At 37.2% G+C, this 26596-nt stretch overlaps 1 protein-coding gene across 7 annotated transcripts in view; it reads left to right on the top strand.

Moving 5' to 3' along the window:
* PRKN (parkin RBR E3 ubiquitin protein ligase) overlaps positions 1 to 26596 on the top strand; it is a 1400595-nt gene that overhangs the window by 6571 nt on the left and 1367428 nt on the right. Inside the window, exons 1-2 of one of the 7 annotated variants that reach the window (XM_051855163.2) lie at positions 7035 to 10905; positions 12688 to 12776. The exons of 4 other annotated variants lie outside the window; for them this stretch is intronic. The gene's annotated coding sequence lies outside the window, so the exon portion shown is untranslated. Of the gene's footprint in view, positions 1 to 7034; positions 12777 to 26596 lie in introns of those variants that run through there. 2 more of the 7 variants (XM_051855164.2, XM_051855162.2) reach the window with 2 other exon arrangements.

Genomic DNA, 26596 nt, shown 5'->3' on the forward strand with positions numbered 1-26596 from the left:
ATCTAGCACAAGGATGGTGTGTTTTTTTTTGTTTGTTTGTTTTTTTGCCTTTCTTTTCCCCTTGTCCTTTGCTCCTTTACTGATGTTTCTCCATATTCCTTCTCAAATGTTTGCCCTTAGAGGGAGGCTATAACGTTACTTTAATTTTGGAATAAGCTGGGATTTGAAAGTGGTTATCCCATGCAAAATGTTTAGAGTATAACTCAGTTGATGCATTGTATGTTTTTACCTTTTGCTTCAACTGCTGTGTTTTTTGCTACATTGGGGTCTGTATTTACTTGTTTGCCTAATGCAGCTTTTCTCCATGGAATACTCTCAGTAGAAACATATGCTCAAAGCTTCAAACTAATTACAGTATCACTAAAAGCTTCATAATCACATTACTGAAACTACATGTTAAAAAATTTGATTTTCCTTGATTCAATCATTTCAATTTGCTTCCAGGCTACTGCATGATTGATGGAGGAAACATGACAGGCCAATGTCAAAGAGTGTTTATAATGCCTAAAGTCTTGTAGAGAAAACTTTGAGGCAATTTAATTTGGGCAGGAATTCATTTTAATTATTCTATGGGTCTTTTTAAAAATGAGAACGTTTATTTTTGTGCTTTAGTGTTTGGATGTGATGGCATCATTCACTGCCCATCTCCAGTGTCCATCTACTTTCTCCTTGACCCCTGCTTTGACACAAACCTGGGTGGCACAGAATAAGGAATGGAAGCCCTACAATTGTTCCAAAAGTGTTCTTTCCTATGATTTAAAAGATTGGTTTACACTTCATTTTTCATTGGAAGATGTGTGGCATTATAAGACATCTGTACCTGTTTACGGTGAGCAAGGACACCTCCGAGTCCCTCTTCATAACTAAATGGTGGTACAGGACAGTTGCATCTCTCATGTGTGAGGATACAGACTTATGAATAAATATGTCTAATTCCTCCCACTGTGCACAGGGTGGAGAAGTGACCATCCATCAAATTCTTGTCTATAGTTGTTCTGAAAACTCATTTATTTTTATTTTTAATGAATTATGGAGACAAATGAATATGAAATTAACTTCTGAAGCAGAAGGAGTTTTTCTAATCATTAGCAAGACTGTTTTAATCATATGTATTACAAAACACTAAATATGGCATATTTTCTGATTACATTTGATACCTACTCAGCGAGAGGTCTGGACATAACACATATTTAATAATTGGCTTGTGTGATTCTGCTTCAAAATTCTTATAGCCTTTTAAGTTCCTGTTTTTAGTTTTTTAAACACTATAAATAATAGCTATAGAAAGTTGATAAATACTTTATAACATTTGAGTTTTTTAAATTAAATTTCTGAATTTACTTTGCTTTTCTAGGAGTTTTAACAATGGGAAAAATATTGTGGTATTTCTTGATTCTTTATTTTGTGACTGTGGCTTACTTTTCCTGCCTGCCTTCTACTTTGGGAAAGACAGAAGTTTATGTCATAGTCTCCTCTCAATTCTTCTGCCTTTTTAAGGACAGATATTACTTCTGTGATTGATTTATTGTACTTTCTGAAATCAGGCTTGAGATAAAAAAAAAAAAAGCTATGTTACCTAAGCACTGCCTGTTCACTTCTATCTGTGTCCTGGTCGTATCCCAAATCACTCCTCCTCTCAAACTGTAGTATCACAATATTTCATGTATTTAATATTTCTCCTCTGTACAACAATGTAGTGAAGTATTGGCAACAGTGTCCCTTCTTAAGAATTTTTACTCTGGAAGACCTGGAATTAAAGCGAAGAACCTCACTGACTGTAATTTTATGCAGAAATTTCATAAGTTGATTTAGATTCCAGAAATATGGAAGTGGTCCTAGTTTTTATATTCATGTATTAATGGATTCTTCTTGATTACACTAAAGGTTCTGGGAAGGGTGGGTTCAACATTAGGACATCTATGTAACTGTACATTTGAGCATGAAGTATCAAGGTTCCTGGAACTATATAACATGAATCATAGGTGATTCAAGCCAGAGGTAAGCATGTTGACTCTGGGATTTGATTTTTACCTTATTTACAAACTAGTAAGTTAGCTTGGTTAAAATATATTGTGGATGTTGCCAGAAGACATGAAACTTAAGCCTCAAAGGCATAGGACTTCATTATTTATGGCATAAAATGCTGTGTAAGCATCATATTTGCATTAGTTTCCTTTGACTCCTAGTCCCATAGCAGTGATATGGTGTAGCACAGATGGCTTCTACGCATTCAATAGGTTGTACTGCAGATGAGGACCATGGAGCTTGGGGAATCCACGATTTTTATAGCAAGCAGTAACCAAACCTGCATCATTTCTGGGGATAGATATTGTCCCATTTCTTATGATAATCAGATGCATAAACAGCCCAAGAAATAGCCTAGGTAAAATAATAGTCAAGACCCTAGAGTCTTGGTATTCCCAACAAACATGTAGGGAATATAATGAATACTTTATCCTATACCATCTTGACTTCTGGTGAATTTTCACATGAATATGCTACTCCATGGTCATTCTTGATTAATTGAACTGACACAGGCTAGAACCAAATCTATTCAGCTTGTCTTATACAGCATTTAATTAAGACTGTGATCAATAGAAACAGCAGGATGGGGCCAACCTCCATTATTGACTTGATCCAATCCCCTCCCTTCTTCTGAGCATAGTCTTTGAATCAGGCTACTGTGAATAAATCCCAGGGGGAGACCAGTAGGTCTTAATTCAGTCTAAGTCAAATCCATTATTTATCTAATATGATGTATAAAAGGAAGTTGGAATGACTTGCTGGTCTTCGATGTCACTGCAGTAATAACAGGGGGCAATAAATGTCAGAAAGCAGCCTCATGTCTAATGGAGAGCCATTCTAAGGCCTTCTCTCCCCCACAAACTGAGCACAGGCCACTCTAGTTTGGGATTTGTAGCTGTACTAATGGGGATCACCATGAGTGATTTGATCAGTTTGATTAAGCCACATAGACTGTACCATTGGATAGCTGCAGTCTAGATCACCATGTATGGAATAACCTGAGGTTGCTTGGAACTCAGGAGAAGCCCAAGAATTTATATCAATCAGATTGAAACCTTGTACTAGCCAGGTTTTCACAGCTAAGAGAGAGACAATCATGTTTAGAAAATGCTGTCAATGGCAGTGAATACAGCTGAATATTTCAGGACCAGTGCTGTCAATAGGATGTTTTTTATAGCAAGTTTCTTCAGAAGCTTGAATTGTCCACTGCTGAGAATGGGCCCTTATCATGGTCGTCTGTATCTGATTTATGTTAATTTTGTAACCCGATGGAAGCGTGTTATCAGTCTGACAGTATATAGTCTTCCAAATGCCGGAGAAGATAGGCCCAGGAATCTATAAAAATATAAAATTCTTTGTCCTTATGGGCATTCTCTGACAAAAGATATCCCTTTCAATTCAGACTGTTAAATGTAGCCCTTACAAGCACAGCTCGTCTTCTACAGTTGTCATTGGGGCTTGATGACTGCCGCTGCTCACAGCTTTTCACTTAGCAAGGTCATTAGTGAACCTGGCCATCAAGGAAGGGAAGCCCTGAGAGTCATTTTTAACCAGCAGCTTTGTTTTGGGTGGCGGAGTGTGGGATAAGGTTTCTCCCGAGGAGTAGCTGCCATATTTTCCCTGTAAAACTGAGATATCTAGTCGCAGATTGGCTGTACTCTTGAATGTACCCTTTCCATTTGACTTGAAATGTTTGTAGGGCTCTTCCCACCTCCCTGAGTAGATCCATCTGAAAAGAGGAATATCAGGTGTTCATTTTCTAGGAGAGAGAACTTAATTGCATGTTGCTGTGGTTTGGATGGTTTGGATGTATCCTTGGAAGTTAATATGTTGAAAAGTTAATCCCCAAAATCTTATGCTAGTGGTATTTGATGGGTTGGACCTTAGCAAGCTAATTGGGTCATGAGGACTCTGCCTTCATGAATGGATTAATCCATTGTGGGGTTAATTGAGTAACTGGTTCTGATGGGAATGATTCTGTTGTAAAAGCAAACTTTCTCTGGCTCTTTTGCTCTGTCTTGCTATGTGATTCCCTGCATTATGTTATGGTGCAGCAAAATGCCAGCACTATGCTCTAGGACTTTCCAGTAAATGAGTCTCCATTCTTTATAAATTTCCCATTCTGTGATACTTGGTGATAGCCAGGAAGAATGGGAACTTGGATGCCTGTTTCTAACAGAGCCATATCAGTTTGAGTCCTTCTCTTACCTGTTATACCACACAGGTGTTTATGGCTTTCAGTCCTCAGGGGATAGGGAGACTTTGGGTCCAGGTCAATATTCTTTCTCCTTAATACAGCCAAGGTCAAAAAAGAGGGAAAAGGGAAAGGGAGGGATCAGGTACTGTGGGGGTGAGACAGAACCTCAATGTCAACCAACAAATTGCATTTACTGTTGGGGCTCCACCAGGTGAACGTCTAATGTTACAGGTGGCAAAGTCATTATTATTGACACTATTGTTTTCAGCTTGGAGGAGTCCTTGGTTCAGCATCCATGCCCACTTTGCCTTGCTGCCCCATTGTCATGACAACACACTTTCTCCTACCCTATCCTCCATCCCCTCTTGGAGGAGTATATCATTTGTGTATTCTCCATGAGCTTCCCCATGCCGCTGTGTCAGGCAGGCAGAGAACACAATCAAGATGCCATTTGTATAATTTCTTTCAATCCTACCTCTCTTCTCTTAGTGTTAGTAGGCATGGCAGGGAGGACCCTTATTCCTCCCTGCTGCACCACTTGAGTAAGAACATTCCTTCCCGATCCGAGGGAGCATTTCTTACCCACAAACTCACTTGTGGGCCCTTTTCCTTCTCCTCTAGACAGTCATGTTTCTTCCAGCATCCCTTCCTTCAGTAGAACTGTCAGGTTTGAGATATGATTTTGCCCTACTTAGAGGCCAATAATTTAGCCACTTACTGTTTCATGGCTACTGGCAGAAGTCATGAGACTCCTGGGTCAAGGTCAAAGGATTTTTATTTCCCATGGCACAATAAGCAGCATGAGCATCAGCATGTTGGTGTCAGTTGGCCTTGACCCCAAATCCTGTGGTCCAGATGGATGCTATATATGTGTGTGTCCTGCAGCTAAGGAGCTCTGAGCTTAGGGAATTCACTGCTTGTCTAGCAAGCAGCAAACAAACCTACTCGTTGTCCAAAGGGATAGGTTGCCTCATCTTTCATCTGCAAAAGCAGTTCTGAGAAATACTGTGGAACAAAAAGGTGGTCAGTCTCCTGAAGTCTTGCATACCCAGTAAGATTCATGGGATGCATGAGGTCCAACAGAGACTGCCCTCCCAGCAAGGTTTTGGAGCTTCCCCATACCCATGTGTCAGGCAGGCAGCCATTGTTTGTGCCTGAGTCAACCCAGAGTGGGATTGGACCACTGCTTGAAACTGAATTATATCAGATTTTTTGGCTTGTGAGTTAGTGAAATAATAGAGACTTTCAATATGGAGGGTTATACTAATATGAGATGTTAATAGAAGAAATAGGGTGGAAAAATATGGGAACTCACCATTTTTGTCTTATAAACTTAAAATGAATAAAAAGACAAGGTACTTTGAAAAATAAAATGTAGGGGAAAATTTTTTCTATAGAAGACAAAGAGGATAATCCATTTCATGTTTCATTAGTTTTTAATCACAGTTTAGAAGCTGTGTTGGGAAGTTCTTGGAGATATTTTCAAGGGAGTCAGCTCTCCTGCCCATTTTGAGATTATTGAAAATGTAAGATTGTCTTGATCTGTTGTTTGCTTTTCTGTAGTACTTAGGGAATTTTGTTTTATTTGAGCTTTCTAAATGATCATTAAAACAAAGGCAGGATTTCCACTCCTGTATCTCTCGTTGCATACTCTTCTCAGTTTGTTGACCTTAATTGGGGAATAAAGTTTATAGCATGGATAAATATGTGTTTCCTCATGCTGTTTTCACATAGTCTGACCACCACCATTAATGTGGCTTTCTTGGGGGCACAGCTAGACTGAGTCACTAGGGATGCAAAAAATTAAATATAGTAACAACTCTTTTCAGATTTTTCTAGGTAGCTTTAAAATTTGCTGTTTGCTTTTGTGTTTGACTTATTGTAGCCATAAATAAATTTTGAAAATGAAATAGATGATTTCTTTGGGACTTCTTTCCCTTCAGAAAGAGAATATGTTATTGAAAATAGTGATATTGTTTCTTTAACATGGCAGGGAAGTGGAATATTTGTGATACTTCACAATCAATCCAAAGATAACCAGGTAACAATTTTATTATAGTTTTCATGTAGAATAATCCCTCTGAAATACAGGCCCTTTCTCCTGCCATAGTAAATACAGTCTCTGAACATAGTTGTATATTATTACATTGTTCTGAGGGTATGTTTCTTCCTTTTAGAATCATCAGTTATTACAGGCATAAAAAAGAAAAGTTGGTTAACTTGGAATCATAATAATCCCATCACTTAAACTTGAATACTTTAAATTTTTGCTTAGTAAGTCATATTGCTGTATCCTAAAAGGAAGGCTACTAGATGCCTTTTCTATAGTATATGCACATGAGGATTTGCTTGATTTTGCTCCAGTAGTCGTGATTTGCAGCTTGATGGGGTGGGGGGGAGGGAGAGAAAGCTGTCCAGTTAGGAAACATTAAGTGTGTGTGTGTATATATATATATATATCCCAGAACAACATAGAATTTTCTAAATTCACTCTAAAACTCTTTCTTTAAAGAAATAAATTTGTGATCAAAAATCTCTTTGAAGTGTCAGTTGTTAAATCAACAACAGGAGTCACTGTGCACTGACTTCCACATGTAGGACCCCTGTTGTTAATGAGTTCTACTATGAGAATTAACTGTAAAACTTGTTTTCAAACAGTGCTTTATACTTTGTGTATCTGTATGGGTGCAAATTGTGGAAGTCTTTACTTAGTATAGAGTTGGTCTTCTGTATATATAGTTAATTAAAAATGAATCTTAATGAATAATGGGATGGGAGAGGGAGTAGGAGGTGGGATGGGAGTAGGGGTGGGAAGATGGGTATGGGGCGAAGAACTGCTGTATTTCCAAAGCTGTACCTATGAAATTTGTATTCATTAAATAAAAGCTTTCTAAAAAAACAAACAAAAAACTCTTTGAAGCATTTGATCCAAGTATAAAAATTATCTGTATTATTTTACAGATAGCAAAATCTTTCACCCTGGCAGCCAAATAAAAGAGAAATTGTTTGCAGATAAGTTCTACCAGAGTAGTCTGCTGATCATAGTCATTTAACTCTTAGTGTGTGCCTAAGAATTGTTTAGTTGTTAATCTATATATCTATATAGTAGATTCATTTTACATTTTGCAAATAGCAGAGGAAAATAAAGTCAATAATTAAAATGCTCAGTGATTATCCATTGCTCATGTGGTGTGTTGTATTGTGTTATACATGATTCATGCCACTTTTAATCTTCACAAAGTTTTTGATGTTCTTTTGGTCCTCAGTGTACACAGAATGACAAAAGGTCAGATCATCCAAGGTTATAATGAGTAACTGGTGGGATTGAAGCTTGGGTGGCCTCCAAGTGTATGCATTTGGACACCTCTGCTGCCCAACCTTTGTACTTCACTTTATTTAATTTTCCTAATTCTCTTACCAGATCTCTTATTTCTTCGCTAACAGACTCTACCCTCCTTGCCTCCTGAATGAGTTTTGAGGCTAAAATAGCAGATGAAGCTAAAAAGTTTCTCTGACTTATAACAATTTTCTCCAAAATTATCTTGTTGAAAGTAAATAGCCCATCTGGCTTCCTCTTTTCACAAAGCAAAACTCCTAAGTGAGCTTTGTGACTGAAGCTGGCTGCCTTCCATGCTGTGTGCCTGTTGGCCCTAAGCAAGATGAGCACAATCTGTTTCTTCTATTTCTAATAAAAGAAAAGAGTTCCTTCATTTGCCTCTTTAATTCATTGCTGAATTTTATGTCCTTCTTTCTCACAATGGCAGCTTTCCTACTGTGGCCTTTTTTTATTATTATTAACATTCAGGTAAATTTGAATCTGCATAATGAATGCTTTTCAGTGCAAGGACACTACAATAAAATAGCATTAAAACTTGCATTTTAAAACCAGGGCAAGAGGTTGTTAGCTGTGTGCCTCCCATTGATTGGCAGGAGCTGGAGGGGATGATTGAGAAAGCCATTTCTGCTGCCCCATTCTCTACCTGCTCTCTGAATAAACAGAAGTGTTTAGTGCTCTGCTCCAGAATCCACAGGAGTCAAGCAGCCAAGCTCCGCACAACCTGGGAGTTCACTGCTAAGTACCTTAATTCAGCTCCTGAGTTTACTTCTAAGGAACAGCAGGGACTGTCCCTGTAGCTCTGATAATTACCTTCCTACAGGGCTGACGGAGGGTTACAGAAGAGGGACATAAAAATTGAACCTGAATTCTCTCTGGCCAAGGAAACCCTGTGATTCTTTCTGTGTGGCACAGCAGATAAGAATCTCGTAAACTTTATGAGCAATTGAATGCATTATTTTAATTTCTGATTTTCCTGTGGAACCAGGTTTTGAGAGGTCATCATACAGTGAGTGTATGATGATGTCTTTCCATGACTGGCAGCTGTTCTCCAAATCTCATTATTTTGAAGAAAGAATTCAGAAAGGCCTGTCGTTTGCCTGGTACTGCTCAGGAAATGTCAATTCAGAGGTAGGGATATCTAAATTTTATACTGGAGAAACGTGTCTTCCTAAAGAGGTTCTACCAGGTTCTACTGGATTAAGGTCGCTTCTAATCAGAAGAGCGAGATTTCAGGCCCAGGATTTTGGGACTGGCTCATTGGCCTTAAATTTACATTTTTGAGAATAAGAGTGTTCCTCTCAGAGAGCAAAAGGGCGTTTTCAAGGGCAGTGTGTGAAGGGCTAAGGAGGGGAGGTGGTTCTTTAAGAAAAGGCCTGGCTCCTCAGTTCTCATAGGAGCTGCTTCCCTGTCCCACCACAATCTCCTAGTGTCTGTCTGGTGGGATGTGGTTTCATCATGTACATTCCGAAAGTTGTTAGAGCCAACCTTGAGGACTTAGTACTAAAGTCCCTTTCTACTTTTACATTTTAATGTTTTTGTTATAGATAGACTTTTAAAAAAATTGAAGCAACATTACCAACAAAGTAATGTTATGTGCATTTTTATTTTTGAGACTAATTCACATATCATTTTTTCCAATGTAAAGCTCTCTGTTCAATTGATAGATGCAGTAAAATTATTTGATTTAGCTTAATGAACAAAAGTGCTGTTTTATTTGTAGGTTTTTACCATATATTTACAATATAAATAAATACATGTATATTTTTACAATATATATGCAAGTAATAGCTGTAGGATGGGCTGAGGCATTCATATATCTGATTATTTCACAGGAAACCCAGGAAAGAAGACTGAGGCAAGAATGTGGCTGTAGTAGTGTGGCTTCATTCCTGATATTCAGCCTTCTAAGGAGTTTGGGGGAGAAGTGGCAGGGTTTGGAATTGGGGTAGGAGTTCAGGGACAGAAGCTGGAGCTTCCACTTCCATGGTGGACTTTCTGGCTCCACCTTCCACAGCCTACCTGTGCCAGGTGGTGTCAGCCCTATTTGACCTATGGAGGATGTGACTACCACCACTGTTGTTTTAGCTCTGAGAGCCTGAGCTGCCACTTTCCTCATATTGTGTTCTGTTCAGAGGCTCTGAAAGTACTGGGTCAATAGAGTGCCTTTCGCTCTCAAATGTACCCATTCCCACCTCTGCCTGTCTCTTGGATTAGGTGCTTAATACCAAATCATAAGTCCCTTCCTCTGAACCCTGTCTGTGGCCTCCATGCAAGGTGGGCTCGCTGATGTCCTACCCTTGTAGTCGCAGCCTGCGGGAGAGTGCTGGCATTTAGTCTGCTCTCACATACACAGAATCAGTAAAGGAGTAACTGAGAGCAATCTAATACCTCCACATTTTACTACAGCTAGAACAATGGGAATCCTGTAAAGATAATCTAAATGGAAGAGTGTTTAGTTCATAAAGAGGCCCTGCCCAGTAGCAGCTATGAGCCTGTGGGGCAGGGGCCTCCAGAAACCCAACTTCCTGTGTGGATAGATCACTGGGAGCAAATGGGTGAAGTAGTTAGGCCAGAACCTGGCTCCTACTTAAGCCAGGAGGTCATCACATATGGAAGACATGGCATGGTACAGACTAAATTAGAGCCCACCTGTACTCCCTTTCATTTGCATAGCTCCATTGCTGAGAATGGGTTCAATGTTCTCTATTACAGGGGTTACAAAATATGAATCTGTGTTGGTTTTACCCATAGGATTTAAAACAGAATTGAGCAGTATAGTTGCAAGTTAATTAACATGAATTAGAGATGTGGAATGAATATAAAACTGTAAAGTTAAACAATGGTAAAGTTAAAATTTTTTTGATTTTTTACGTATATTATTTTTTCTATTAAATGATGGAGATTTATTTCATCATAATTGTCTTAGGGTCCTCAAATGTACAGATAAGACGTATGCTCTGTACTGCTTATTAAACACAATAGCTTAATTTTTACTATTTTGAGTTATAGGAAGTCTAATACTAAAGATTGGCTGCAACTCTGTGGAAAGTTTGGGTGTTTCTTAGTAGACATATATAATGTGTAATGAAATTTCATACTAATCATCTAGAATAATACCAAGATCCACAATGAAATCCTTAGTAAATGTCCAAATACTAAGTAAAGTTTCTTCATTTTTTCACCCAAAATGATTTTAAAAGCTGGCTTTGAGTGTGCCTGCATGGTTAAATCCATCTTCCCTTAGATATCAATCAACTGTGTGCATGCAGTAGAGCCTTCCACTGACACTGATTCATTAGGAAAGCTCATTTAAGGAGTTAAACATCTCTCACTTGTCAACACTGAGGTAATTATGCACTATTAATTCTCATGTCATTTCAAAAAGTGCTATTTTAAAACTATTCATTTCATCAATCCTGAGAACTAGGATAAGGTAGACAGCCTGCTGTAAACCAATTTAAGATGTGATTACATTGCTTTATTCCTGCAATACAGGAATCAGAAAGTTGATTTAATGTGAATATCGCTTTTGAAATGTTTCCTACTTCATTTTAAGAGATGAATATGATTAGGCAACCTTGAAGAGGACAAAGGAGTTGATGTAGGAGAAGGAGGTTTAATTTATTCTGCTGTTTGCAGAATCAAGGTGGTGGCTGGGGAGGGCTGAGGGAGAAAATCTGGAAATGGTGTTCTCTTGTCCCTTTTATCTAAATGAAGTCTTTTTTTGTCTACCTGCTCTTTACATGTTATTAGCTCTAATTAGAATTAGAGTTATTTAAATTTCCTTATAGTGAGAACCTATAACGGAATTAGATACAAATTTTCCTGAAAACAGAATTAAAATTGTTTTCAAAGAAATAATTTCAGATAAACCAGAGATGCCACAAACAATATATATAAATATTAATGTATAAAAATACAATATGTACAAATGTTAACTTTAGTATTCTTCAAACTGGTAGTGCTTGGAATTCATTAATAAATGCAGACTTCATTCTAGAACTTTTAAATTTAATAAATTGTTATATAACATTTTGGTTTCTAAGCTATTTTTTCCTAATTTGTTGATATTATAGTACAATCTTCAATATAATTTTCATTTCATATTTTAAAGATACACCTATTTATAGGAGAATTTAGTTTTATAAAGATGTCACAGTATAATATTTGATTTTTAAAATACTTTGATTAGAAGAAGATACATGGAAATAGTTTAATTATAAGAGAGACTTCCCCACAAACATAAGTTCTGTTGGTTTTTATTTTGTGGTATGTGTGCATGTATGTGTTTCTTCGTGGAAAAGAAAAATTTTTAAGGTTATACTTTTTTTAAACCCAGATTAGGGAAGTTAACATAATTCATGTGTTGAATGTTGAGTCTGTGCATAATCTAAAAAAGGGAGACTCTTGCTTGTTGATCCTCGACTTTACAAGCTCTTAATACGTTATTTTAAGCTCTAGGTGTTTCCTTGGCAGAAGAGGTATGCTGGACTTTTGTATATTGACTAGGTTTTGTCACATTAAAAATGATTAATGGTTTATGTAAGTTACTGTGGTAATGGGGTTCATTCTAACACTGACTCATTGAGTTAATTTGTTTAGAATGCATCTCTAATTTTTTAACGTCACAGTATGGTTTAAATTGTCTAGACTTAGGATTTCATCAAGATTCTTACAAAAATCTATTTCCATCCTTAATTTTTAACTTCTTGTGCAATAGCCATGCATCTTTCATGAATTTTAAGAAACTTTGTGAAGATCCCTTGCATGCTTGGATTTTAAAATTTTTGGCACAAAATAAGCTATCTTTTCATTTCATTTTGTATGAGTGCTTTGAAGTCCTTTTTTTATATTAAAGCCTTTCCTTAATTATCTGTTATTATAGTTAGCCTAACTTCTTCATGATCTCCAGTTAGTTGTATACTTTTCATTTTTCATAACCTACTGGATGCTGTTTCTTCAGTTTTGCATATATAGAAAAATTCGGTTCAGTTGTCTATCTTAATATGTTTTTTTAAGTAATTTGGTAGAGACTTTTGGTGTACTTTTTTTTTCTGTGTGTTTTAGCGTTGATTATATATTGATTTGAATGATTTTTTTTCTCATTAGTTTCATTTTTCTCCAATAGAATTGTCGAAAGGCAAAGATGATTTCAAAGGCAAGGGTGATTTTTCATACTTTCTCAGTATCTTCTCATAATCTGCTCATCATCATAAGGTTAGTTCTTTAGCAGTCAATGCGTATCTGCTGCTTTACATGATCTGAACTGATCTAAAACATATTGAAGTGTAAGATGCCTGGAGCTTTGTTTCTATTCGTGTAGCTGTGTATAGCCAGTGCCAACCATCACCTAACCCATAAGGCATCTTCAGCAGCAATGTAATAATATTTCAGAGATGATTAACAAAGCTCTTTTTTAAAAAAAAAAAAAATTATTTATTTGAAAGTCAGTTACAAAGAGAGAGAGAGAGAGAGTTCTTCCACCTACTGATTCACTCCCCAGATGACCCCAAAGGCCAGCACTAGGCCAGGCCAAAACTAGGAGCCAAGGATCTTTGTACAGGTCTCCCTTGTGAGGGGCAGGAGTCCAAATACTTAGATCATCTTCTGCTGCTTTTCTCAGGCCATTAGCAGGGAGCTTGATTAGAAGTGCAGAAGCTGGAACTGGAACTGGGACTCATATGGGATGCTGGCATTGCAGGCCATGACTCCACCTGCTATATCACACCACTGGCCCCTAATGTAACTCTTAATGGACAACAAAGAACTCCTCAAGAAATGTTGAAATATTTTTGTTTCTATGAACTCTATCTTTGGATCTGGTTTTTGAGTACCATTTTCTGATCAAGAAGTCATTTACAGTATAAGTCTAGATTCTAGAAGTTTCTTGGGGTTTAGGAGTGACATGTAAAAATTCTGTTTTTAAGTACTGAGAGACTAAGGCTTTACTGTAGTCCTTATCTTCTTCCATGGACGACAGCTACAAAACCTGAATCTATTACAAATATGACTACTTGAAGGTACTAGAGCATGAAGAGATGCAGAAAGACTGGGAGTGGGAGTGCACACTGGCATAGAGGTGGGGAGGTAGGGAGCTATAGAAGAGCTCACCTATGCAGCTTTTAACCTGGGATCAAGTGCAGTATCTGTGTCCAGACGCATGGAAAAATCTGCAGTCTTTCTGGTAAGACAGCAGAAGCATGAAGCCCCTTGACTTTGGAAGCCATCGTCCCTAGGGGTTGGCCCTGGTCCTTGTGCTCCTGTGAGTGTTCTTGAACTCCAGCTGGCAGGAGGACAAAAAGGAGGCAACAGCTAAAAGGGAAAAGCAGCAAACTAACCTGTCTGTCCTTTGTTTACAAACCCTTTCAGGTTTCCCCAGGTCCCACCCAGTGACTTCCATTTAAATTTCATTAACAAGGAGAGAAACATGGTCAAATCCTAGCTTGAGTGAATGTGGGTGATACAGGTTTCAAAATCTAGGCCACCCTCTTCAATTTCAGGGTTGCATGAACAAGAAGGAAGGGAAAAGAGATACTGATTGACTAGGCATCTAGCAAGATCTGCTGGTACATACATAGACCTTGTATATATTGATCCTCTTTTAAAACCTACCATCACATTTGTTACGATCTTCAAGTAGGGAAAAAAAGCCTCCCTTATGTAGTAGCACAAGCTTGTACTTTATATATATAGGACCTAATAGGTTTGGGTCTCCTGAGAGTCATCCATGATTATCATTCACAAAGGAAATTGGTCGGGCAATTTAGTGTAGTGTATTTTGTCTCGTTTCCATATTTGTCAATGCTTATGAGCTTCAGATGTGACTTCACCTCTTTAGATCTGTACTTCTTACTCATGCTGTAACTTAAAAACATTGCAAACCAATTGAATCTATTAAGAAATGAAGTATAATCTGGAAACTGTTATTTTTAATAAGATGCTAGACTTTATGAAATGGTATTTTCAATTATTGATAATATACTTCTCAATATGTTTGACTTAACTTCAACAAAATCCCAAAATGTTATTTCAGTAGAGATATAGCATATATACAGAATGTATAGGCACAATGTATGTTAGCCTGTGGTCTCCAAGAATATAGTCATTATATCTTTTGGCCTGTGAACTCCAAGAATGTAGGTGCCAGGTCTGTTGGCCTATGATGTCTGAGAATACAACACCATATCTGTCAGCTCCTAATCTCAAAAAAATAGTCACCATGTCTCTTATGTCAGCAAATGGCATGAACTCTGGCACATACATGTTAACACATGATTTAAAAATTAATTAATTATACAACTAGTGTTTTTGTCCTGTTTAATTTTAAAAAGTTCTTTTTTTCCTTTTAATAAATTAACTTCCCCTGTCAATTATTTTATGACTCTCTAGGCCACAGGGCTAGCTTTTATCTTGATCTAGGACACCATTCTTTCCTATAATTACCAGTTCTATGAGCTATATTCCTTGCTCTGTTTTTATTATTGTTGATATATGTCTGTTTAAATTTCTGTTATTTGAAACTTGAAGGTCATATAGAAGTAGGGAGAGTAACCAAATTTCTTCATTTTTAATAATCATCTGACTTTAGTGATTGTTAGATAAAATCTCACTTTTCTTCATCTGTGTCCTCAATCACCCACTCTCCTATCCATCATAAAGTGGATTATTTGGATTCTGAATTGAAAAGACTATAAAAATTATGAGACAGCAGAATGTATTTGAGTGTTAATTTTAACATTAGGTAAATATTGCTGTTTATAATACTTGTACATTTGTTAGTGATCTGGTGCTATACCTTAACTGCTATAACCCTGTGTTTTATTTATTTATATTTTTATTTATTTTTGTTTCGTTTTTTTGTTTTTTTTTATTTTTATATTTTACTTCTTTTTTAAATTTATTTTTTATTTAGTAAATATAAATTTCCAAAGTACAGTTTATGGATTGCAATGGCTTCCCCCCCCATAACTTCCCTCCCACTCACACCCCTCCCATCTCTCGCTCCCTCTCCCATTCCATTCACATCAAGATTCATTTTCAATTATCTTTATATACAAAAGATCGATTTAGTATATATTAAGTAAAGATTTCATCAGTTTGCACCCACACAGAAACACAAAGTATAAAATACTGTTTCAGTACTAGTTATAGCATTATTTCACATTGGACAACACACTAAGGACAGATCCCACATGAGAAGTAAGTACACAGTGACTCCTGTTGTTGACTTAACAATTTGACACTCTTGTTTATGGCATCAGTAATCTCCCTAGGCTCTAGTCATGAGTTGCCAAGGCTATGGAAGCCTTTTGGGTTCGCCGACTTCGATCTTATTCCGACAGGGTCATAATCAAAGTGGAGGTTCTCTCCTCCCTTCAGAGAAAGGTACCTCCTTCTTTGATGGCCCCGTTCTTTCCACTGGGATCTCACTTGCAGAGATCTTTCATTTAGGTTTATTGTTTTTTTTTTTGTTTTTTTTTTTTTTTTTTTTTTGCCAAAGTGTCTTGGCTTTCCACGCCTCAAATGCTATCATGGGCTCTTCAGCCAGATCCGCATGCCTTAAGGGCTGATTCTGAGGCCAGAGTGCTATTTAGGACATCTGCCATTCTATGAGTCTGCTGTGCATCCTGCTTCCCATGATGGATCGTTCTCTCCCTTTTTGATTCTATCAGTTAGTATTAGCAGACACTAGTCTTGTTTGTGTGATCCCTTTGACTCTTAGACCTATCAGTGTGATCAATTGTGAACTGAAATTGATCACTTGGACTAGTGAGATGGAATTGGTACATGCCACCTTGATGGGATTGTATTGGGATCCCCTGGACGATTCTAACTCCACCATTAGGGGCAAGTCCGATTGAGCATGTCCCAAATTGTACATCTCCTCCCTCTCTTATTCCCACTGTTATATTTAACAGGGATCACTTTTCAGTTAAAATTTAAACACCTAAGAATAATTGTATGTTAATCACAGAGTTCAACCAATAGTACTAGAACAAAAATTTACTAAAATGGATAAAGTATTACATTGTACATCAACAGTCAGGACAAGAGCTGATCAAGTCACTGTTTCTCATAGTGTCCATTTAACTTCAACAGGTTTCCCCTTTGGTGCTCAGTTAGTTGTCCCAGATCAGGGAGAACATATATTTGTCCCTTTGGACTGGCTTAATTCACTCAGCATTATGTGTTCCAGATTCCTCCATCTTGTTGCAACTGACTGGATTTAGTTGTTTTTGACTGCTGTATAGTATTGTATAGAGTACATGTCCCATAATTTCTTTATCCAGTCTACTGTTGATGGGCATTTGGGTTGGTTCCAGGTCTTAGCTATTGTGGATTGAGCTGCAATAAACATTAATGTGCAGACAGCTTGTTTGTTTGCCAATTTCATTTCCTTTGGCTAAATTCCAAGGAGTGGTATGGCTGGGTTGAATTGTAGGGTTATCTTCAGGTTTCTGAGGAATCTCCAGACTGACTTCCATAGTGGCTTGACCAGTTAGCATTCACACCAACAGTGGGTTAGTGTCCCTTTTTACCCACATCCTCGCCAGCATCGATTGTTGGTAGATTTCTGAATGTGAGCCATTCTAACCGGGGTGAGGTGAAACCTCATTGTGGTTTTCATTTGCATTTCCCTGATTGCTAGTGATCTTGAACATTTTTTCAGGTGTCTGTTGGCCATTTGGATTTCCTCTTTTGTAAAATGTCTGTTGAGGTCCTTGCCCCATCCCTTAAGTGGGTTGTTTGTTTTGATGTTGTGGAGTTTCTTGATTTCTTTGTAGATTCTGGTTATCAACCCTTTATCTGTTGTGTAGTTTGCAAATATATTTTCCCATTCTGTCAGTTGCCTCTTCACTCTCCTGACTGTTTCTTTTGCAGTACAGAAACTTCTCAATTTGATGCAATCCCAACAGTTAATTTTGGCTTTGACTGCCTGTCCCTCCAGGGTCTTTTCTAGGAAGTCTTTGCTGGTACCTATATCTTGCAGGGTTTCTCCAATGCTCTCTAATAGTTTGATGGTGTTGGGTCGTAGATTGAAGTCTTTAATCCATATTGAGTGAATTTTTGTGTAAGGTGAAAGGTAGGGGTCTTATTCATGCTTCTGCACGTGGAAATCCAATTTTCCCAGCACCGTTTATTGAATAGACTGTCCTTACTCCACGGACTGGTTTTGGATCCTTGATCAAATATAAGTTGGCTGTAGATGTTTGGATTGATTTCTGGTGTTTCAATTCTGTTCCATTGGTCTATCCATCTGTTTCTGTACCAATACCATGCTGTTTTGATAACAACTGCCCTGTAATATGTCCTGAAATCTGGTATTGTGATGCCTCCGGCTTTGTTTTTGTTGTACAAGATTGCTTTAGCTATTCGAGGTCTCCTGTGTCTCCATATGAATTTCAGCATCATTTTTTCCAGATCTGAGAAGAAGGTCTTCAGTATCTTGATTGGTATTGCATTGAATCTGTAAATTGCTTTTGGAAGAATGGACATTTTGATGATGTTGATTCTTCCAATCCATGAGCATGGAAGATTTTTCCATTTTTTGGTATCCTCTTCTATTTCTTTCTTTAAGGTTTTGTAATTTTCATCATAGAGATCCTTAACATCCTTGGTTAAGCTTATTCCAAGGTATTTGATTGTTTTTGTAGCTATTGTGAATGGAATTGATCTTAGAAGTTGTTCCTCAGCCATGGCATTGTCTGTGTATACAAAGGCTGATTTTTGTGCATTGATTTTATATCCTGCTACTTTGCCAAACTCTTCTATGAGTTCCAATAGTCTCTTAGTAGAGTTCTTTGGATCCCCTAAGTAAAGGATCATATCATCTGCAAAGAGGGATAGTTTGAGTTCTTCCTTCCCAATTTGTATCCCTTTAATTTCTTTTTCTTGCCTGATGGCTCTGGCTAAGACTTCCCAAACTATATTGAATAGCAGTGGTGAGAGTGGGCATCCATGTCTGGTACCAGATCTCAGTGGAAATGCTTCCAACTTTTCCATATTCAATAGGATGCTGGCCATGGGTTTTTCATAAATTGCTTTGATTGTATTGAGGAATGTTCGTTCTATACCTAATTAGCTTAGAGTTTTCATCATGAAAGGGTGTTGTATTTTATCAAATGCTTTCTCTGCATCTATTGAGATAATCATATGGTTTTTCTTCTGCAGTCTCTTAATGTGGTGTATCACGTTGATTGTTTTGCGCACATTGAACCATCCCTCCATGCCAGGGATAAATCCCACTTGGGCTGGGTGGATGATCTTTCTAATTGTTATTGCATTCTATTGGCCAGAATTTTATTGAGGATTTTTGCATCTATGTTCATCAGGGATATTGGTCTGTAATTCTCTTTCAGTGCTGCATCTTTTTCCGGCTTAGGAATTAAGGTGATGCTGGCTTCATAGAAAGAATTTGGGAGGATTCCCTCTTTTTCGATTGTTCTGAATAGTTTGAGAAAAATTGCAGTGAGTTCTTCTTTAAATGTCTGGTAGAATTCAGCAGTGAATCCATCTGGTCCTGGGCTTTTCTTTGTTGGGATCGCCTTTATTACTGTTTCAATTTCTTTCTCAGTTATGGGTCTGTTTAGGTTTTCGATGTCTTCCTGGTTCAATTTAGGTAGGTTGCATGTGTCCAGGAATCTATCCATTTCTGATAGGTTTCCCCATTTGCTGGCATACAAGTCCTTGTAATAATTTCTGATGGTTCTTTTTATTTCTGTGGTGTTTGTTGTTACGTTTCCGTTTTCATCTCTGATTTTATTGATTTGGGTCTTTTCTTTTTTTAGTCAGTTGGGCCAATGGGGTGTCAATTTTGTTAATTTTTCAAAATACCAGCTCCTCGTTTGTCTGATTTTTTGTAATTTTTTTTTGGATTCAATCTTGTTGATTTCTTCTCTGATTTTAATTATTTATCTTCTCCTACTAGATTTGGGTCTGGTTTGCTGCAGTTTTTCTGGATCCCTGAGATGAATTGAAAGCTCATCTATTTGTTGGCTTTCTAATTTCTTGATGTAGGCACCTATTGATATAAACTTTCCCCTTATCACTGCTTTTGCTGTATCCCATAAGTTTTGGTATGTTGTGCTGTTATCCTCATTTACTTCCAAAAATTTTTTATTTCTCTTTTAATTTCTTCTATGACCCATTGTTCATTCAGGAGCATGTTGTTCAATCTCCATGTGTTTGTGTATGCTCTAGGGATTCCTGAGTTGCTAATTTCCAACTTCATTCCTTTATGGTCTGAGAAGCTGCATGGTATGATTCTTATTCTTTTGAATATGCTGATACTTGCTTTATGGCCTATTATGTGGTCAATCCTAGAGAAGGTTCCATGTACTGCTGAGAAGAATGTAAATGCTTTGTTTGTAGGATGAAAAGTTCTGTAGATATCTGTTAGATCCATTTGGGCTATAGTGTCGTTTAAATCTACTGTCTCCTTGTTGATCTTCTGTCCTGTTGATCTGTCTATTTCTGATGGTGGAGTATTGAAGTCCCCCAGTACTATTGTATTGGGGTCTAAGTCTCCCTTTAAGTCCCTTAACATATCTTTTAAATAGACAGTGCCCTGTAATTAGGTGCATATACATTGATAATCATTATATCTTCCTGTTGAATTGATCCCTTAATCATTATATAGTGCCCCTCTTTGTCTCTCCTAACAGTTTTTGTGGTAAAGTTTATGTTGTCCGATATTAAGATGGCTACGCCTGCTGTTTTTTTATTTCTGTTGGCATGGTATATCTTTTTCCAGCCTTTCACTTTCATTCTGTATGCATCTTTGTTGGAAAGATGTGTTTCTTGTAAGCATCAAATAGATGGGTTTTGTTCCCTAACCTTATCAGCCAATCGGTGTCTTTTAACTGGACAGTTCAGGCCATTAACCTTCAATGTGACTATTGATAAGTGGTAACTTTGCCCTGCCATTTGCCAAAGATATTTTCTAATATATGCTTTGAATTCCCTGTGATCTTTTGCTGTGAGGTTTCCTTCCTTTACCTTCTTCATATTGATGACGTGTTTCTGTGTATAACACATCTTTAAGCATCTTTTGCAGGGCTGGACGAGTGGTGACAAATTCTTTCAATTTCTGTTTGCTATGAAAGGTCTTTATTTCACCATCATTCACAAATGAGAGCTTTGCAGGATATAATATTCTGGGCTGGCAGTTTTTCTCTCTTAGTACCTGGGCTATGTCTTGCCATTCCCTTCTAGCTTGTAGGGTTTCTGATGAGAAGTCAGATGTGAGTCTAATTGGAGATCCTCTGAGAGTAATCTGACGTTTCTCTCTTGCACATTTTAGGATCTTTTCTTTCTGTTTCACTGTGGTGAGTTTAATTACAACGTGTCGTGGTGAGGATCTCTCTTGTATACCCCTGTGTTTTAGAGATACATTGTGAAATATTTATGGATGAGCTAATATAGTCTGAGGGGTTGGCTTGAAATTTGTTTCTTAAAAGTGCTTCTTGTGACAGATCATTTGAATAAAGAATTCAATGAATCTAAATCTAATTTCTTCACAAATAAGTGAATGCTCTTCTAAATGTCCTTTTCATCTCCAGTTCTTGATTCTTAATTAGGGTTACAGAAAGACTACATCTCTAAGTCAAAAGTTTCAGGAGTTGAAAAAGGACTTGAACTTCCTTCCCTCTTTCCTCTCCTGAGTGTGGCGTTTCCTCCTGCTGCTAAAGCCCATCTTTCTTAGGGGTTGGCTTTTTGAACTCATTGGCCTCAAAACCAGTGATTTTCCAATGATTTAGCTCTTTAATCATATTTTCCTAATGTTTTGTCTTATGTCATTTAATAATCATTGTTACTAGGACATTTGTTGCGGTTTTTACTTTTATTTTTTCTTTACCTTTCCCCCCTTTTAGTGTATTTCCTGTAATAATTTGTTTATAAAAAGCAGATAAAAAAGAACATTTTTCTGAATACCTTGTGCCAGGCCCTTTCAGAATCTCATTTAATTTTTAGAGCAGCACTCTGTACTAACCCATTGTACAAAGTGAATCTTAGCTCCTGGAGGTCAAAACTGCCCTATGATTCAATATTAGTAGGAAGCTAGTGAAGATTTGAACCAGTTTCTCTGACTCCAAACTCTATGTACTTCTAATTCTACCACATTTTGCTATTAATACTTTTTATTTTCCTAAATAGTACTTGAAGCTTCTTTAAGTTACACACTTGTAAATTATAGTTTCCAATACTAAACCAATTATTTTTCACTATTTTTTTTAAAGATTTTATTTATTTGAGAGGTAGAGTTACAGTGAGAGGGAGAGACAGAGAGAAAGGTCTTCCTTCCGTTGGTTCACTCCCCAGATGGCTGCAACGGCTGGAGCTGTGCTGATCCGAAGCCAGGAGCAGGTGCCTCTTCCTGATCTCCCACGAGGGTGCAGGGCCCAAGCACTTGGGCCATCCTCTACTGCTTTCCCAGGCCACAGCAGAGAGCTGGATGGGAAGTGAAGCAGTCGGGACTAGAACTGGCACCCATATGGTACCACAGGCAGAGGATTAACCTACTTTGCCACAGCGCCGGACCCTTCACTTATATTTTATGAAGAACCAATGGAGAGGCTCTCTGAACTTGACTTTGACATTAATCAATTTAAATGTACGGACAGCATGCTGACATAATCAAGAAATATCAGTTGCCAAAGGTCAGAAATAATATTGAACAGTAAAATATAAAGAGTTTTTTTTTTAATTGATGGAACAATGAATGAGAAAAAATGCACTGTGTAAGTAAAGATACAGAATGTTTTCGTAGCTCTCATTTTACAGAGTTACGTCTTGGCATTTGTAAATGGGACTGTAAGTTTAGAAATATTTCAGTGACAATAATAAGATGTTAAATATAACTCTTCATTCCTGAAATTTTAGCTTTTCTTAGTGATAGTTACCATTACAAAGAGCAACCAGCCATGAGAGTGTATTTAACTTAGATTTTGAAGGAATGCTTGATATGACTTCAATTTCTATGACCCAGAAATATCGATGTGCTAATTTTTTGAGTTAAAAACTTTCTTTTTATGTTTTTGTCCTTTTTCAAATGGGCAAATGCTGGCTAAATGTCTTAGAGAATACAGTATTTTCAGGAAATGACAAGAACTATTGATTTACTTTATTCTTATTCCCTCAAGCAGAACAGCCATAAAATATGTTCAATTTCTTCTCATTTCTGTCTGCAGATTACACTGACTAGTGTTGCAGGTGACAAGTGTGGACATGATAGGAGAATATTGACATTTACTAGGATTTGACTTCAGAGCTTTAGAGATGAAATGTCAACTGGCAAATTCAACTAGAACTATATTCACATAATTATTACAGTGCTATATTTTGTTAGTTATAAACATGAATATAGATCTTACATAGATGATCCCAACAAGGATAATTCCTATTGAAGTCAAACTTCACATGTAGTAAAAAAATGAACAGGAAATCTGTTTGGAAAACTTGAACATGTAATTCAGATAAAAAAATTTTGAAAAAAATCTGTCATTTCATGAAATTACACTCAGATTGACTTGAATAATTCTCTATCAGATACAAATTTTCTTTATGAAAGGTTAATTTTTTACTTAATTTCATTGTTTTTACAGCTTTTAAGTGTGTTAATTCTTATGTTAGTCACAAGTCATTGAATAATTCCAGGATTATATTGTCATTTGAGGATGAATACAGTTTAATTTTGAGAGGATCTCTAAGCTTAGAAGTACCCATCTGCTTGTTTGCCTATGGGTGCACCTGTGCCAGTGGACACGTTTCATAAAGGCTGCCAAGAAAGCATATCCGGCATGCCTGCACATTTCTCTCATTTAGTCCTGCTTCTGCAGGCCTCTTGTTCTGCTGGCTTGCGGTGATTATCGCCCTTACCTCTGGCATGGAGAATGAGAGAGCCATCATGATTAAGCTACTGATTACAGCTACTGAAAGCAATGCCTACAAGCACCCGTATTTCCTTGTCTTCATGGACAATGCCAAATTCCTCAGATATTTATCCCTGGAGTTGCACAGAAGCACAGCCTACAACATATGTGTGTCATATGAAAAAGTCATGTGCAAGTTAAATTAACTGACTCTTTCCTGTTGACATCCTGTTTGAATGGTTCTTTCAGTCATGAAGTACCTCTGCACATGGCTCTTTAAAGAGGCTGCAGTTAAATTCTTAGACTGAAGTGTCTGGGGTTCAAGATGGTGAATTTGAATATTTTAGGGGGAATTTTTGTGTGTGTCATGTCCGAAGTTTCTTGGAATAAGCAAAAAAAAAAAAAAAAAAAACAAAAAACCAAACACCTGACATTTTAAAATTGGTGACAGGAAAATGAAGTTTAATGTATGAATAATTTGAGTAATTCTTTTACAAGTTGTGTTCTTTTATTGTGTGTAGGGAAGGGCCTGAGAGAGATAGGGATTATACCCAATGCTGTTCCTGCCTCACATCTGTGATGTGTGGACAGCTCTTGTAGCTTGCTCACTGCTCACGTTCAGCCCAAAACCATGCGAAGAGAAAAACATGAGAACTGACGACATGCTCTGGTTCTTACACCTTTGTAATGAATGTTTCAGTAGATCACAACCTTATCTTTTCTGAGAATGCAGTGTTAGGGGTAGATGTGAGGTGCCAGATGGGACAGGATGAGCTACACAGAAAGGCAAGATGACTACTTCAGGGGACCTTGTCAGACACATATAACCTTATAGGATTGAATCTATGAGGCACATTAGCCTCTCATCTGGAGATCTGTCAGCAGCAGCAAGCTAAAAATGGTCTAGTTTGCAGTTGGTCAGTCTCATTTGTTTTATCTTGCTTCTTGTAAGTGGCTTAGATTTCAGAGGTTGCATTTTTAATTGATGCAAATTAAATATGGGCTAATTTATTTTGCATATTTATTTCTGCTGAGACCTACAGGCTGATTATACCTAACTGGTTCTGTGGATATTAGGTGTCTGAACAGACATGACAAAGGACCCAGATAATAAGGCTGAATGAATGCTAGACACTTGTGGGAAAAAGTGAATCTAGTCATTGCTGGGGTCTCCAAGATTACTCCAGGTTTCATGCTCTGCTAAAAGGACTCACAAAAGTCAGTAAAGCTTACACTCCCACTTTTAGTTTATTACAGCAAAATGATGCAGACTAAAATCAGTAAAGGTAAAGAGTGTATAGGGCAGAGTCAGGGAGGAAGAAACAGGCATGAGCTTCCAGTTGTTTTCTCCCAGTAGATTTGTATGGACAGTGCTGCCTTCTCCCCAAAAGATTTTATGAAAACTATGGAACATTGTAAACCAGGAAAGCTGAGTGTTGATGTCCAGGGATTTTATATGGGTTGGTCTCATAGGAATGGATAACTTTAGTGTGGATAACTTTAGGTGCTGCAGAGATCACACTGACATTGTGTGGTCTAGGGTCCAGGTGCACACACAGGACTTTGTCATAAATGATGTTAATGTTAACTTTCTGGTGTGACCAAAGGTCCCATGTATGTGAGGGTGCTCTCACTGGGTACAGTATTCCAAAGGCTCATGTTATGTCCTGGGTTATGTCCTAGGAGCCAGTCAAGGCCACTCTTCTCAGAATGTGCATGATTGGGATACATCAAAATTGCTGAGTTAACCTTTTTACTACACAACTCTATGTTGACTCAAAGAGAAGTGCCATCTCAATTGGACTGGGTGGATAATTGGGACAAAGCTACAGTGATTTGTTTCCTTTTTAAATCTATGCATACAGACACATTATCCTTAATGAAAATGTCACTAATTATTTACTTATGGAACTAGTAAGGGTGGGATCTAGGGATGGGAGAACTGGGAGTGATTGTGTGGGGGAGGCTGCTGAGGCTGTTGCTGTTCAGTGAAATAGACATACCTTCCTCTGTTTCTCACCAACCATGTGATTTTGATTCAATTTGTGATGGTTTCAATTGCGTTCATTTCGTGTCGTGATTTATATTGAACTTATTTCTCATTTGTTATTGGATTGAATTTTTTTCTAAACACTTGTTTTAAAAGTATGAGAAGTAAATTAAAATAAAGCCTGTAGAAGGACTTCATTAACTGGAAAACACTAAATACTTTTCACCAAATGTGTTCCATAAAACACTAGTTTTCAAAAGTTAATGGTTTCATAACAAGGTTTTAAATCAACTGAGCTTGAAAAATCCTGGATTAAGGAAGTTAATTTTCTTTACTAAACAAGACTTCTTAGAGCCTTTCATAAAATAAAATCCTTTTTGATTGTTCAAGTGTTATCTAGACATCCTTAGTTGTAGAATTTTTTTTAAGTATCTAATGAGATAACTGGTGGAACACAGAATGAGAACTACTTTTAACCACACTGACTATTATTATTTTGGAGTCTTGAAGCCAAGTTTTTTCCTTTTGGAACATGCTCTCAAAATTATGCAGAGTGTTGACATTTTCTGGCCATAATCCATTATGTGGTATGATATAGAGCTGCCTCGGTTATGAGAGAGTGTCATATATTTTTAATTCACTGGAAAAAGTAATTAAAATAGTTAATGCTAAAACATTTCATTGTATTTTAGGTGTGTCTAAAATGGGAAAATTTGTTCAATTTTATAATTAATTGAAATATCCTAGTTTTACATATCCAACTATATATTTAAATATGGTAAGGGTGTTTGTTCAAGTAAGGGTGTTTAAGTGTTTGTGAAGATTCCTTGTTTATTACATGATTTTATCACACATGGAGAATAAATAATATATTCACTTTCATTTTAGTGAATTTCTGTTTATTTTGAAATAGGTCAATAGGGAAATGATTATAACGTCGCTTCTGAGGACCACATTTTTATGGCATAATAGCCTTCATGACCACTGCTATTTACTGCAGGATGAAGGCATTGCATTCATTACCAAGACTGGGGTCTCTTAATCTTTGTTTTCTGTAACAATAGAACCAGTAGCATCTAAAATCTGAAGTTATGGGGTGGGTGTTTGGCCCAGTGATTAAAATGCCTCTTGGGATGCCTACATGCTATATTCAAGTGGTAGATTTGAGTCCTAAC

Source organism: Oryctolagus cuniculus, chromosome 5 (genome assembly GCF_964237555.1).
Source record: "Oryctolagus cuniculus chromosome 5, mOryCun1.1, whole genome shotgun sequence".
Classification (NCBI taxonomy): domain Eukaryota; kingdom Metazoa; phylum Chordata; class Mammalia; order Lagomorpha; family Leporidae; genus Oryctolagus; species Oryctolagus cuniculus.